This window comes from Hipposideros armiger, unplaced genomic scaffold (genome assembly GCF_001890085.2).
Source record: "Hipposideros armiger isolate ML-2016 unplaced genomic scaffold, ASM189008v1 scaffold_176, whole genome shotgun sequence".
NCBI classification, from domain to species: domain Eukaryota; kingdom Metazoa; phylum Chordata; class Mammalia; order Chiroptera; family Hipposideridae; genus Hipposideros; species Hipposideros armiger.
Window position 1 is genome coordinate 1,032,346 of NW_017731526.1, and position 13,929 is coordinate 1,046,274.

A 13,929-nucleotide genomic window follows, 5' to 3' on the forward strand; every position below is an offset into this window, starting at 1 on the left:
TCTTCACATTTAATTTCTTACACGATAAATTTTGATAGGCACCCAAGTATCAGCTTTTGATGAGTGCTGAGGGGAAGACCCAGACAACAGACACCAGAATTTATTTTTGGAGACTACTTCATGGTATAAATGTACAGTACTTGGGGGTTGCCAAGTCTTGCACATTTGAATGAAAGAACAGGGTTATTGCCTTGTCTGTGGCAGGATCTCTTCCTCTTTGGTCTGCAGTGCAGCCCTGCTTTGGTTTAATTAATCCATTAAGGTCTATCGTAACCCTAGTCAGTAATGATGGAGGGGCTCACCGGAGCCATCTAGAATGGGAGAAATTAGATGGATAATGATTTTTGTGCTGATGATGTGTTCTGTCTTTTTATATAGTTGATCCCGTGAGAGACATATTTCTTTGGTGTATTCTTGCTGATGTTCTCAAGACAGATATATTACGGAGAAATAAATCAGACTGAGATTTTGCCAGTGTCTAATTCTCAGTGTGTAAATGTGGTGTTTTAAAATTAAAGCTATTTTTAAAAGTATATTTTTATTAATATACTACTGAATAATCAAAGGTTGAGAGAAATTTGAGAAACTTTCACTTGGGTATTATTTTTTATTACACGTAGATGCTGTTATGGAATATTTATGTTAATAGATTTCTTCTGATTACTCCCTCCTCCATGAGTAAACTGTTTAAGATGATTCCTCCTCGATTCTACTCAACAAGTATTTACTGAATCCTGCCACATGTTTAGCAGTTGACGGTTCTCAAAAATCAGGAGACTTAAAGGGCTTTATGTGTCTGAAAGTAACAAAACAGTAGAGTTGTTTTTGCTTTAATACAACTATTTGAAACCAAGACCTAAACTTGCAAGGCAATAAATTAATCAGACTGTATTGGTTGAGTACCCACTATATTTTTTCTACCACCAGGAGAATGTATAAGCACAATATACACTTAAAATACAATAATTATTTTTTTTAAGTATGGTTAGGCAAATGGACTAGTTTTTACCTTGTTTTAGAGGGTTAGCAATTGATCTGATAGTAGTCTTGGAAACCTCTCTAGCAGGGCAGGGTTTAAGTTATAATTTCAAGGAAGGAAAGATGTTCTTTAGTGCAATAGGGATTATTGCACAGATTCAGGCTTATATGGGAAAGATTCAGGAACAGACTTTTTCACTTGAAGGAAAGACTGTCAGTAGGATAAAGCCACAAGGTAAAGTAGATTTGCTTAGTAGATGGGTATAGGTGGGCCTTAATGGCACCATTTTCAGACAGGTTAGATGAGCAGACCTACAGAAGGACTTTAGGTGCTTGGAGTTGGGAATTCATAACTGATCTGAAGTAGGACGATAGAAATCCACTGGAAGGCTACAGAGGTAACTATGACAGTCAAACCACCAAGAATATGTTTGGAGTAAGGAGGCAATTTTCATATCTTAGGTGCAGTGTGATCAGCTGGCCAAAAATAGTGCTAAAAATGTTTATTTGAGTTAAGATCACTATAAGAAATTTTCTAGATTTGAAAATTGGCTACATGTGAGACACAAAATATTCTAGAATGTGAGAGTTTAGCAGAAGTGTGCAGCATTGAATGCTGTCATGGCCTGTGGTTATGTAGAATTTGGATAAGCAGAATGATTTAAAATGAAAGAGACAAAGCTCTATATGGAATTTGAGGCACTAGCAAAACATATGATCAGAGATATACTGAAGTGGAAGTGTTAACTAAGTGACCTTAATGAACCCTATGAGAAGAAGGTTATAGGAAAAGGTAGATGAGTGTATCCACTCCTCAAATGCACGAATATAGAAAGAAAAACTATAGGCCTTAAGATGGTGCCTTTGAAGGATGGAATATTTAGGAGATAGTAAAGGAATGTTGAAGGGATAATTGAAGGAATAAGATTGAGCCAAGATGTTAAACTACAGAAGCCAAAGACAAAGAAAGACGCCATTTGGGGAAGGTTTTTACAGAAACAATAGCAACGAGCCTGAATGAACCTTGCAGGATCATCTCAGCCAATATCCAGGTTTGTGTACAGGGAAAAGACGACAGGAAGAGAGAAGTAGTCCAAGTAAGCAGAGATGATCTGTACAAGAACCAGGGCTCGGGCATAGGATCTTTGATCATGATCAAGTGCTCCTTCCACTGTGCTGTGCTGCCTCAGTGAAGGACTTGTCTGACCACCTCTTGCAAATGTCGTGAGTTAAGTAAGCAAAGAAAGGCTGAATTTCTAGTGGACCAAGCTGACACCAACTGACCTGTGTAAATCTGTTGATGAGAGAAAAGGGAAGGGTGGTATTAAAACCTCTATCACCATTGGCGCTGTGGCCAGGATGGTCAACAGAAGAAGGGGAACGAATAGTTTTGAGTGTTTCATAGGAACTTCTTATGCCTGCTAAATATCAGAAATCACATGTGGATGAGGGCCCTTAGAGACCTATGGCTATGCAATTTCACAAGTGTAGAAGCATGTTTTTATTTGGTTTCAATATCAACTCCTTCCCACTCGGTCCTTAATATTGAGGGAAAATTCATCTCAAATTAAAATAGTTAAATTGAACCTAGACGTAGTTGGTTTAATAAAAAAAATATTTTAAAAAGACTGAAACTGTGAAACTGAAGAATCCTTCACTCTAACCTAAACTGAAAGACCAGTTTGCTTTGAAACTTGACTGGCTTTCTTCAGTCCAGCCATGCAAAGGCTTGGCCAATGCAATAGTCCAGAAAGCATGCCCGTGCTTTGCTTGCTAAATATTTTTAAATTGGCCCCTTTTCTTCAGGAAGACCTCCTAGGTTTTGCCTGAGCCCATGCTAACTTGAGGCCATGCTAGCTACTACTGTTAAGGTCTTGTAAGAGATGGAGGAGAGTCTGTGCAGTTGTGACACGTTGAAGGGGGCTCCCCTGTATAATGTGATCCATGTCTTTAGGAATAGTGCTTTGCTCCCATGTTAATACATTCTGGAAATTGCTCAAGAGGCAGCTTTGGCATTAGAATAGCAACTTTCAAAGCAGTGAACGTCAGCACTTCTATTTCTCCTTCTTCTTGGCGTGCGTTACATGAAGCTGGAAAGACTAATTGGCTAAATGAAGGGACTCAGTGTCGCAGAGTTGAAATCCTGGCATGTAAATGGAGAGGTGGGGAGAGACTTTGCATGCATATCTATATGGCCTCCCTTTGTGAATTATCATAATAGAAATGGTTCTGCCCCTTCTCTAGTTTCCCTTCGAGATGAGTTGGGGTGTGAAGTGCATGGCACAGAAATTCACCATGCTTTGTGTCTGTGATTACTTGCCTCTGTGTGCATCTTTTCCACTCCTAAATCGCATGCTTACCTACGGTTGCTGAATAATACATTGCTTTAAAAGATGTGTCCCTGAATTAAAGTTATAATATGGTTGCATGCAGCTGAATACTATAAAGGAAAAAAAATCAATAAATGTCACTTTTAAAAGCCAACAAGAAAATCTCTTATTTGTTTTCTAGGTGTTAGATTTGTTTCCTTGACCTCTGCCAAGCATTTATAAGGACCGATTAATCAATAGTGGGATCAAACAGTTCATATGCGATTGGTTTCCTATGACAATAGTCTACTTGGCATGTAGGGTGTTTAAGTCGTTGTATCATATACAGGTATTTTGCGAAAGAGTGTTTCCAGATATGCTGTACAACTCAGCTTTAACTTTTATAAAAAGTCAAGGTCTAAAACTCATTTGGTTCATCTGCCCTGCCTTTGAGCAACGCTTTACCTAAATTGTCACAGACAAAAGGAGACCGAATGTATTTCATAAAACTTATAATAAGACATCACAGTATTTCATATGAGGATTTAACATCCCCTGGAAAATGTCAGAATTTTATAACTAAACTAAAATCTTGATCTTCCTAAGCCCCCTTTTTAAATGTTTAATCTGAATTGTAGATAAAGAACATCTATTAACACATCATCTTACTGATAACTATTGTCAAATCACCTCTTAAAATATTTTGGACCAGGAAGGGAGGGAAAGTTCTTTGACCTTTGCCCTGAACCCTCTCTAAGCTTTTCCCGTTTCTATTAATTATGGAACTTTAAATCCCAAGGTTGATATAAAACATGGGATGAATTTAAGTTATCCACTTCTTTGTTAACTTTTGTCATCATGTTATTTTTAAAGCACATTTTATGCTTAGTGAAATTTATGAGAACTGAACCCGATGCAGTGATGGCAAGCAATATAAACACCTCACAGACTGATGGTTAAACTGTTGATCGTTAACAAAATAATTTGAAGTCACTGGGTACCACTGTATGAAATGTGGTGATTAAAGAAGGTTCCATGGAAGCTTGATGCTGAAAGAGGGTCTTGGTGACTCAACCAAAAGCAAGGTGAATTTTAAACATTGGTAAAAACAAATTTGAGCATGCCAAACTTGATTCAAAGATCAAATATTAAAGTGTTGCTCTTTGACCATGGAAGAAAAAGGTTTACCTGGAGAAGAACATAAGTAGGACTAGACCCTTGCAGCCCAATGGTAGGAAATGCCATTTCCATGTTTCATTCTACCCAAGAGGGGATAAAATGCAGTGAATTTCGATTATTGTCAATCATTAGCCATGCCACTCAAAATGTGACTCACCTTAAATACCTATAACATCTTTTTGTCCAGTTGCTTATCGTATCATTTCATTCATCTCATCAGTAATGAATACGAATGACTGTGAGTATGAATGGATATAAATGTACAGGCATCGTTCTCCTCAAATGAGGAATGGGAAGCTGAGGCTCCGTGAGGTTAAGCACCTTGCTTCATGTTACATACTCGTATCTACTCACAATCAAAACCACAACTGGGCTCGATGTCTGGAATCCATAGCGTTGTTTTCAGGGCCAGGTGGAGCAAGTTATGTTTAGTTTGATTTTAATCCATTTCAGAATCTGGACAGCATCTTACAACATGTGTGATTGTGTCCCACTTTTCCTGTAGGCTTCTAGAAAGGGAGGCACAGTTTGGGGGGGGAGGGTAAATCTATTTTTTCTGACAATGAAATGTTTCGGATCTTAAACTCTCCTCAGCTGAATTACCAGAAAATTCAAATTCTGTGTCAAACTCACATAAGGTGAGTCATGACAGGTAGCGATAGGGTCACAAAGTGTACCTTATTGCTGTGTGTTCCTCACACGTCAGACTAAAATGGCTTTTACAGAGCTCTCAGTGGTGATTATATAAAGTCCTACTTGACTGCCAGGAGGTTTGCAGCTCTTTGACACCAGAGAAGAAGCAGCAACAAACTAAGGGGGCCTCTGCCCGTTCTCATCTCACAAGGGCTGCTAGGTGCACTTTGAATCCCATTGTGAGAAATGCCCAGGACAAGGCAGGGAAGCCACAGTTTGAGCAGAAGATGCAGTGGTCTAAGCGAAATCTAATTAGTCTCCCACTTGTCTTCATGTTTGACCCTGCTCTCATGCCTGGGAGTGGGGTGGGGGACGAGGGGGCTGGGAGAAAACCTGATTCAAATAAAACAGGAAGTCCTCCAAATTTCATCGACTTCTGTGTTCCATGGGGCTAGAGAGGGGACTGCAGAAGAAGATGTGAGAGACGGATAGCCTCATGCTCAACCCATGCCCCACAGAAGAGTAGTTTTGGGGGTCATCCTGTGAGAGACTGCACTAGGATATGGCTAGAAACTAAGCGAGGTGTGACAGGGATGGGGAGAGACCGAGTGGTGTCAACTAGATGAGGGACATTGAAGGAGAAGGGAGTATTTTCCCTGAGGGCTTCCCAGCCACCGAGAATTAACAAAATAATAATAAAAATAACAGCCATGGTCTTAAAATGACTTTAATGTCTTATTTTTCCTTCATCAAGAAGTGAGCATTTTAAAAGTTAGGTTTTGAGTGTGTCCTGATGGACGTTGAAAGCAGGAGTGCATTTTTATGGCTGGGTTATAAACCCACCCTCATCGTGAGGGGTTAAAATGGAACGCCTTAAAAGATAACCTATACCTACTGCCAGCTTGAAACTCGATTAGCTCAGCTATTAAAACCAGGAGGACAAGCTGTTTCTTCCCTGGATACAAAAGCTGTTAGGCTACGGCCTGACCCAGTACAAAAGTTTTTTGAATCTCTCTCCACTTTACTAAACGTCGGCTCATTGCTGCTGTCTGCAGTGAGGCTGTTTACAGCTCTGTGCTAAGTGGAAAGTTCAAATCAATTATTGTCCATTAGAGTTTAGGTATAACTGATGAAATATCCCCAGAGGAGTATTGTAAATGTATCAAGACGTCCTTCCCCATTATAGAAATGGGGACGCATAGTGAATTACTTACCTTCTCTCTTACCCTTAATGCCTCTGAAAGGCCGCTGGGCAAACAGAGCTTATCTTGTCTTGCTGGGGTTTCAAGGGAGGACTTTACCATTTGGTGCACATGCATGGTGAGCCGACAGAAATTTTAGGCTCCGACTCCTCCTATAACCTCCCTAAACTCCCTTGTGGGCATAAAGGTCTACAAAACAAAAGCTATAAAAGAAAAACCCTAAAAATGATTAAAACTGCCACCCAGAAGTGTTCTGCTATCAGGTTCTTTTAGAAATGTTAAGTTTCATGTTAACAATCAAAGAGGAAAAGCTCTGACTCCAAATTTTCCGCAGTGACAGTAAGACGTAATGCCTGATCATTTGTGCCAGGATGCTTGCTTTCACAAAACTAGGTCTCTACACCAAGCTGCAGCAGGGCAGAAAAGGAGACCCACTCACCGCTCAAGGGTGAGAGGCATCGTATTAATACCCCCAGGTTCTGTTATTTAGTTACAGACTCAAACAGTGCCTCTTACCCTGTAAAAACCAGAGCTGAGAGGAAAAAGGACCTCATTTGTGACCTGCTATGACAGGAGATGGAATAGAGGCTCTTGACTTCCTCTTAAAATAGTCCTTATCTATCCGCTTCCCATAGTTCTGCCCCATAGCAATCCCTGCGCCCCAGAGATCCTAAGACTGAAATACATGTAGACTCGTCTTGTCATGGGAAAACCTGGGTATTATTCCTCAAAGTCCTATGATTTTTCCAAAACCAGAAAGTGACAGAAAGGTCAGGAAGACATCATTCTCCTGACATCCGTTTCCTTCCTCCATGTGCCCAGGTGGGGAAGATACCTTTTTATTCCAATCTGGTCCTGTTCAGCTCCAGTGGCTGCACTGTGGGAAAGCAGCGGGACACAATTCCAAAACAATTCCACAAGCCAGTCACACTGGAGATAAGAAGCATCTTTAAAATGCAGCATTGATTTTCTTTGTGTTTCTCTAACTCCAAGGATAACTCCAAGGATGCTTCTTTCTGCTGACAGCTCTGTCCGTGGTGCTAAGTAGGAAATTGGCTGTATTTCTTCCCTGTGGCCCATACTGCTTACCCGCCAGCCCTCCTGGGGCTTCCAGTCATGTGTCTGAAGAGATGTTAATAGCAGTACAGTAAATCTGGTTGAGAGGAAAACCAAGCTTCCAGGATATTTATTGGGCCTGATTTTCTTCTAGATCACTCAAGTAGTGAGAGATTTCATGTTGTTGTTGTTGTTGTTGTTGTTTAACCTTTATCTAATTAGGTCAGTTGCTTTTCTTTTCTTTTTTTTTTTTAAGTTGACAGGAAATCCTCTTGAGTCTCCCTTTGATTGCTAAACCGTCACTCCTTTACCAAATGAGGTACTGTGAAAACTGTCACTCACTTAAAGGGAGCAACCTGGCTGCATACCCACCCAGATCCCCCCGCTCCTCATATATGCATCCAGCCCCACGTCACCAGGGTCTAACAATTTATAATATTTAAAGCATTAGTTCATTTCTTTCCCCACATTTGTAGCAATGACCATTGGCCTGCTACACTCAGCATGCCCAGGATACGATTCTCTTCAATCAGATTTTGTGTATTCTGCCTGGTATGATATATAAGTTGTTTTTTAGCAACTCAGACTGTGCAATTGTTTCCTGTCGGTATTTTAGGAGAATTTTTTTCTTGGCATATATTTTGATTATTAAGTATCTGAGAGAGAGGGTAGAAGAAATCCCAAGTTTGAGATTAAAATTTAGTGATTAAAGTCTAAAGCCTTTCAAATAATTAATATTATACAAAGAGAATTGCCTTCAGATCTCTCCCATGTCTTAATGACAAAAGGCTAAAGAACGATACAAGATTCATATCTGTCTTTAGTGGAATAGAGCATCTGTATTCCACACCTGAAAAGCAGCCTAAATATGATAGCATTAAATGTATACCCACAGTATCAAATGTGTGTTTTGGCGTATTGTCCTGCCCCATGACTATAGGTAAGGGTGTGTTTAGTCCACCTTTTTCCAGTCAGCTTCCCTGTTCTGAAGCCCATTTTGCCTGCCGTCTTCTGAGTATCAGCCAGCACACCCAGAGATTGCTAATATGCTTGCTCAGATTTAAGGGGCAGCCCTGATTTTCAAGTTTCTCCTTTAGCCATTATTTGTGTTCCAAATTATCTTCCTGCATCTGTATTAATTTTCTGTTTCCAAAAGTAAACTCCATGTATTTCAAGGCAGCACGGTTTCTTTTTTACATTTTCCAGGGAACTGGTGTTTTTAATGTCATGTGAGGACAACATTACACAATGGATCTTTGGCAGGAATACACAGAAATGAATACCGTGTGCGAACAAACATTAAATGGCAGTCTTAATTACAGAGTTTGACTCTGTTGTTTTTAATGCCCTTCAATTTTATAATTTGATGGAAAATGCATCAACACAGCTATTTTCTTTCTACCCTAAATGATTAAGGATTGATATACCCCCAAGCCGTAGTAAGTAGCTTGTGAGATCTGTCTGATCAGGTAGGTCCTACATTTCATCCACTAGAGGGCAGTCGGGATACACATCCACACCAAGCAATATGTGCACCATATGGCCGACGTGGAAACATAGTAGCCATAGCTTTCCGTGTGTATGAAAAATTCCCATTGCAGTGTTGCTTCACTTATAATTATATTGAAAGTAAACACTAATTCACAGACGGACTACGCATATTTTATTTCAACATACCCCACTAGTGTTTTGTCTATTCTAGTTTAAAATGCCCTGAGTAATGAAACTTCCACTACTTCCCTTGGGAAACTGTACCAAAACCCAACTGTTTTCACTGCTTGAATTTTTTTTTAAATGTACTCAAGATCTATTAGTCCTCCTTTGGGTTTATTTAGACTTCTATTTACTATATACTCCCTTTTCCCTTACAATAAGGTTAGTTCCATTCTGGAGAGCAAATGTGTACTGAGCTCCTACTGTGTGTAAGGCATCACTAGGTGAATGAATGGCCACAATTGGCAGGGTTGCAGCACTGCATTAGATGGATCTGCATGAGTCAGAAAGCTACAGGAGAAGCTCTCCCAGGTCAAACGTCCAAAGAAAAGTTGGTCTGAGTTTTTTTACGTAAGTGATCTTCATAAGGCTGTCAAAGCTTGGAGAAATTTTTATTTGTGCTTAAGTATCAGAACTCAGAAGGTATTACAAATGCACGGTAATATCAGATATCAGGTAGAGAACAGTAAGATGTACAGCTGACACGGCCGTGGGTTCGTGCCAAGCAAATGACCTGGATGCTTACTAATGAAGGTTTGATCCTTCTTCCTTTAGCAACTGGTTGTTAGCTTCGCCAAGAAGCACCACGGCCTACACTGGGGCTCTTTCTACCCATTTATGAAGGATAAGAAATGGGTCTGGGAGTCTCCCTCGGGTAGTGGCACCTTGCTGTACATCAGGTCGTATTGTCTAGTTTCTATCATTGGCTTTCTGGGTCCAAGCTTGGTCACACTGCACAGTGGGAAAGAGGTCCAAGTTCATGTGCAATATTCTGGTTTGCATCATTAGTTTCTTGGCACGTACTTTGATTATTAAGTATATGAGGGGGAGGGTGGAAGAAATTCAAGCCAAGAAAGTTCCTTTAAGGCTAGAACTCACAATTATACAGTTGTCAAAAAGCCTTTGTGTTCCCCCCTTTGCATTAGAGACATAGTGAGATTTTGCTTTTTGCTCTATTGGGTATATTCATCTGGAAGGAGTTCCATAAGGCTGCCCTAATCACCAGGAGCGATCTCCGGATCGACATGTGTGCAAACAAGACTCGTTCAGACTCCAACAGCAAAAATTGAACATTGCAGAAATTCTAGAAATGATACTCTTTTTTTGTATTAACATCTTTTGAGCCTCTGTCGACAGTAACCTGTTCTCCAGAGTTTTTGAAATAAAGTGCTTTCCTTTGCCAATTAAAAGAGAGTAAGAATGTTGGTTTCGTAGACCGTGTTTCTTAAGGAAACTAGTAGGGAAGCGTACAGAATCTATACAACATCGTAGCCCAGGTTTTCTATCACAAACAAAGCTTAGATTTGAAATTTATATCACCTGTAATAAAATCCACATGGGTGTTTTATAAGGGAGTAATTAAGTGCAAATGTGCAACAGCCATTTTTTGTGTTTTTTGTTTCAAAATACCAAAGGTGTTTAGGCCATATTATGAACTAATTACTTACTTAATTTATTTTAAGTTGAAATGAGTTTTTTGAGTTATACAAGGGCCAAAAATAAGAACTCATTAGTCCATTCTGCACATCACTGGAAGGAGCAAAACAAAGAAGTTAACGCCTATTTGGTTACAACACACCAATATTTGGAACACTGATGAGGACCCAAGTGGTCAAAACATCTGTATTTGGTAAAAATAATAAATAAATACATAAATAAATAAATAAAACAAATAAACTCTTTTTCCCCACCATTTGGTCCTTTCAGTTGTGTGCTGAAATTCAGAATGAATGACTGAAGGTATCAAAATGGTGTGTCTCTTTTAGCACACTTTCCTATGGAAAGTTTAAAAGACTCTTGAAATATATTTGAAAACAGTAAATAAATAACCTATAAAACTCAATATTTTCTTAAATTTGGAAGTAAACCACAGTCATTCTGGGGCTTGGGACTCTGTACACCAGGTTTCAAACCAGGGCATATTTTGGTATTTTGATGGTTGAATTATAATCCTCTGAAAAGAGGGACCGCTTGTGTGCAGTAAGCACAAGCTGCCCGTGGAGCTAAAACAGCGCTACTGAAATGAAACCAGTGTTTACTTGTCACTGCTGACCGGGAGCTGTGAGACTCAGTAGGTCTGTTCCGCAGTCCATACGATGAGCTCAGTCAGCACTCCGCGACTGGCCTTCACCCTCTGCATGTAGACTGGGCCAGATTCTAGAAGGAGAGGAGGGAAACATAATACACTCATGGCACCGAAAACAAAAGGAAACAACAGCAAATCTGTCGATGCTGGAAGCAAATCAAAGATGTCAGAGAACATTTATGACCTCAGGTTACTTGTTATAATGTTTGATCCTTCATCTTCCAGGTTCGAATTCCTCTTTTTAGTTTGTTTTAAAGTATTGCTTAAAGAATTCAAATTACGGTAGATCCAACCACTGATCAGGTAGTTGGTATTATATTATTGTCGCACTTCATTTATATTTTTACAGGTCCTTCTATAACATGATTCTCATTATCTGAGGCAAAATTCTGGCATGTGATGGCCGCCTAAATCTCTGGTATCCTACGCATGGGCAAAGTCAATGCGCAGATATTTTCCAAAGAGGGAGCGGCTGAAGCTTGAATACTGGTTAGCCTGTTTTCTGCCTCTGTAGGACCTGGGGTGGTCTGCCATGGAAGCAGGCTTCTCTTTTCCCATGTGAAAAACGGAGAGGAAAATATCTGTAATTTTCATACCTCAATTGAATGTTGTGAGGATTTGATGAGCTATTTATGGAATCTTAAATTCAGGGAATCCCTGTAGGATTAATGTCGTTTTGGATGAGGGTTTGGGGAAGAACACTCTCTGCTGATTTGAGGAGTAACACATGGCAGCCTTGTTTCCATACCACAATGAGCTATAGCAGTGCCACCGACTCAGCATTAGTGGGACCCGTGTTTTGAATTCCTTTGCCCAGGAGCTCAGATGCACTGGTACCAAGTCCTATGATCTCTCTTGGCAGCTCTCTGTTTTCACCTAAATTAGAATCTTTGACTATGAAATAGAGTTTTTCTCTATACCAAACATGTATTCATTGAACAAATATGTGTTGAGCAAGTACTATGTGTGAAGTACTATACAGGGCCATCTTATTTTGTATGAGAACTGAATTTATGATGTTAACCTCATAAAAACCATGTTCTAACCAAGCAAACCAGCCAGACAAGACTCACAAAATCAGAAGTTTAGATTTGAAAGGAGTCCTTCACTTTACAGACGAAGACATTTCAGCCCAGACAGTTCAGTCATTTTGCCCAACTCAACACATCTAATTAGTATCAAGAGCCAGAGCCAGAGCTCAAAGCTGCTGGTCATCACTCTAATGTTCGGTCATACCCTTGTCTTCCCCGAGTCAAAGGGCATGAGCTAAGCAGAGATCCACCCCAGCAACTTAGCATTGTCAGGATGAAAAGACATGCCAAACTGACCAGTCTTCATTGGTGTTGTATCAATAGGAAGAGGTTATGCAAATTAAGTATTAGAGTCAAGATTGCTGCACAGAAGGAAAAGGGGGGCCAGTCAATACATGATGCTGTGAATCTTTTAATATGTACAACACCTTCATGGAGAAGTTTTCCTCTCAATGCTCTAGGCAATGACCCCTGACATTTCCCTAGTATCTTCTTTCGTCTTTGATACTTATCAGTCCCTTTGGTTCAGTGAAGCAATGACATCATGGTAGAGCTTTGCCAGGCTCAGTCATACCATATCCCCAGGCCTCATTTACAGTGAGATTGTCAAATTAGTGTTGAGGGAATGTAAGTCTCTAGATAGGAGGTGTTCTTAAATAATAAAATAATTTCTGCTCAGAGAATTATTTCAGTCCTTTCTAAATGATTTCAAACCACACTGATTTTTCATTGGCCAGTGATAGTCACTAATTGGTCAGTCCATCTCCAAGGGAATATTTGTGAAAGCAGTGAGTTTCCAGCCGGTATTATAGAATCCCATTACATATGTGGCTAAAATCCTGGAAAAAAGAAAAAAGAAAAGAAAAGGAAGCAGAAGTGTAAAGAAGGAAAGGGAAGAGCATCCTGGAAAAATGATTGTAGATGACTTTACTTTTACCTGAATTTTTAATAATACACATAAATAGCACCTATTCATTTGTAAACATATATGACAATTCTGAATATACAAAAAATAACTTGCCCCATTTTATAAAGACAGAAATTAAATTTACCAACATATTCAAAGGCACATATAATTTTGAAAAGTTTTTAATTTTTATTATGAGGGACAGAAAGCTCCTAAAATATGTTATCGCAGACTTTATGTTAGCAACACTCTTACATCACAAAATCTCCTACCACTGAATTTAAACTCTTCAAAATAAGAAAGAAATCACCCAGAGTCTGGGAAAGTAAACTCTGGGTTTTCCTCTAATTTCTCTTCTCCTCACCACGCTTCTTCTCACCACCCAGATATTTCTGATCTTCCATTGTGAGGACCCATTCAACATTAGCATTCGTAAAGCAACGAGGTTGTTGGCAGCCATAATATTCCTGTACTTCTTAGATGTTACTTTTACTGAAATAGGTGAGTTCAGATTAGGGAAGCTAAGAATGAATCTTTAGATGATTGGACAGAGATGAAAGAATTGCACTGTATATACTCTGAGGTGCTCTGTATTGCTCTGTACGGCTGCATGTAATGCTAGCCATGTGTCTTTACCTTCTCTTAATCTGCTTACTTCTTTTGTTCCCTCTTCATGAAGCCAGAGACATCGTAACATAAAGCTGGAGATGTTCACATGATTTCATAACAAGAAACTGCTGCACACAGTTTAGATACTGAGGGAAATGAAGAACAAGACTTTGTGTAGCTTTAACAGGTTACTCTGGTCATCTTAAGCTGTTACAAACTTAGGCTA

General features: G+C 39.6%; 1 protein-coding gene across 13 annotated transcripts in view; it reads left to right on the forward strand.

The window, feature by feature from the left end:
- ZBTB20 (zinc finger and BTB domain containing 20) overlaps positions 1-13,929 on the forward strand; it is a 769,723-nt gene that overhangs the window by 681,204 nt on the left and 74,590 nt on the right. The gene's annotated exons all lie outside the window — the stretch shown is intronic.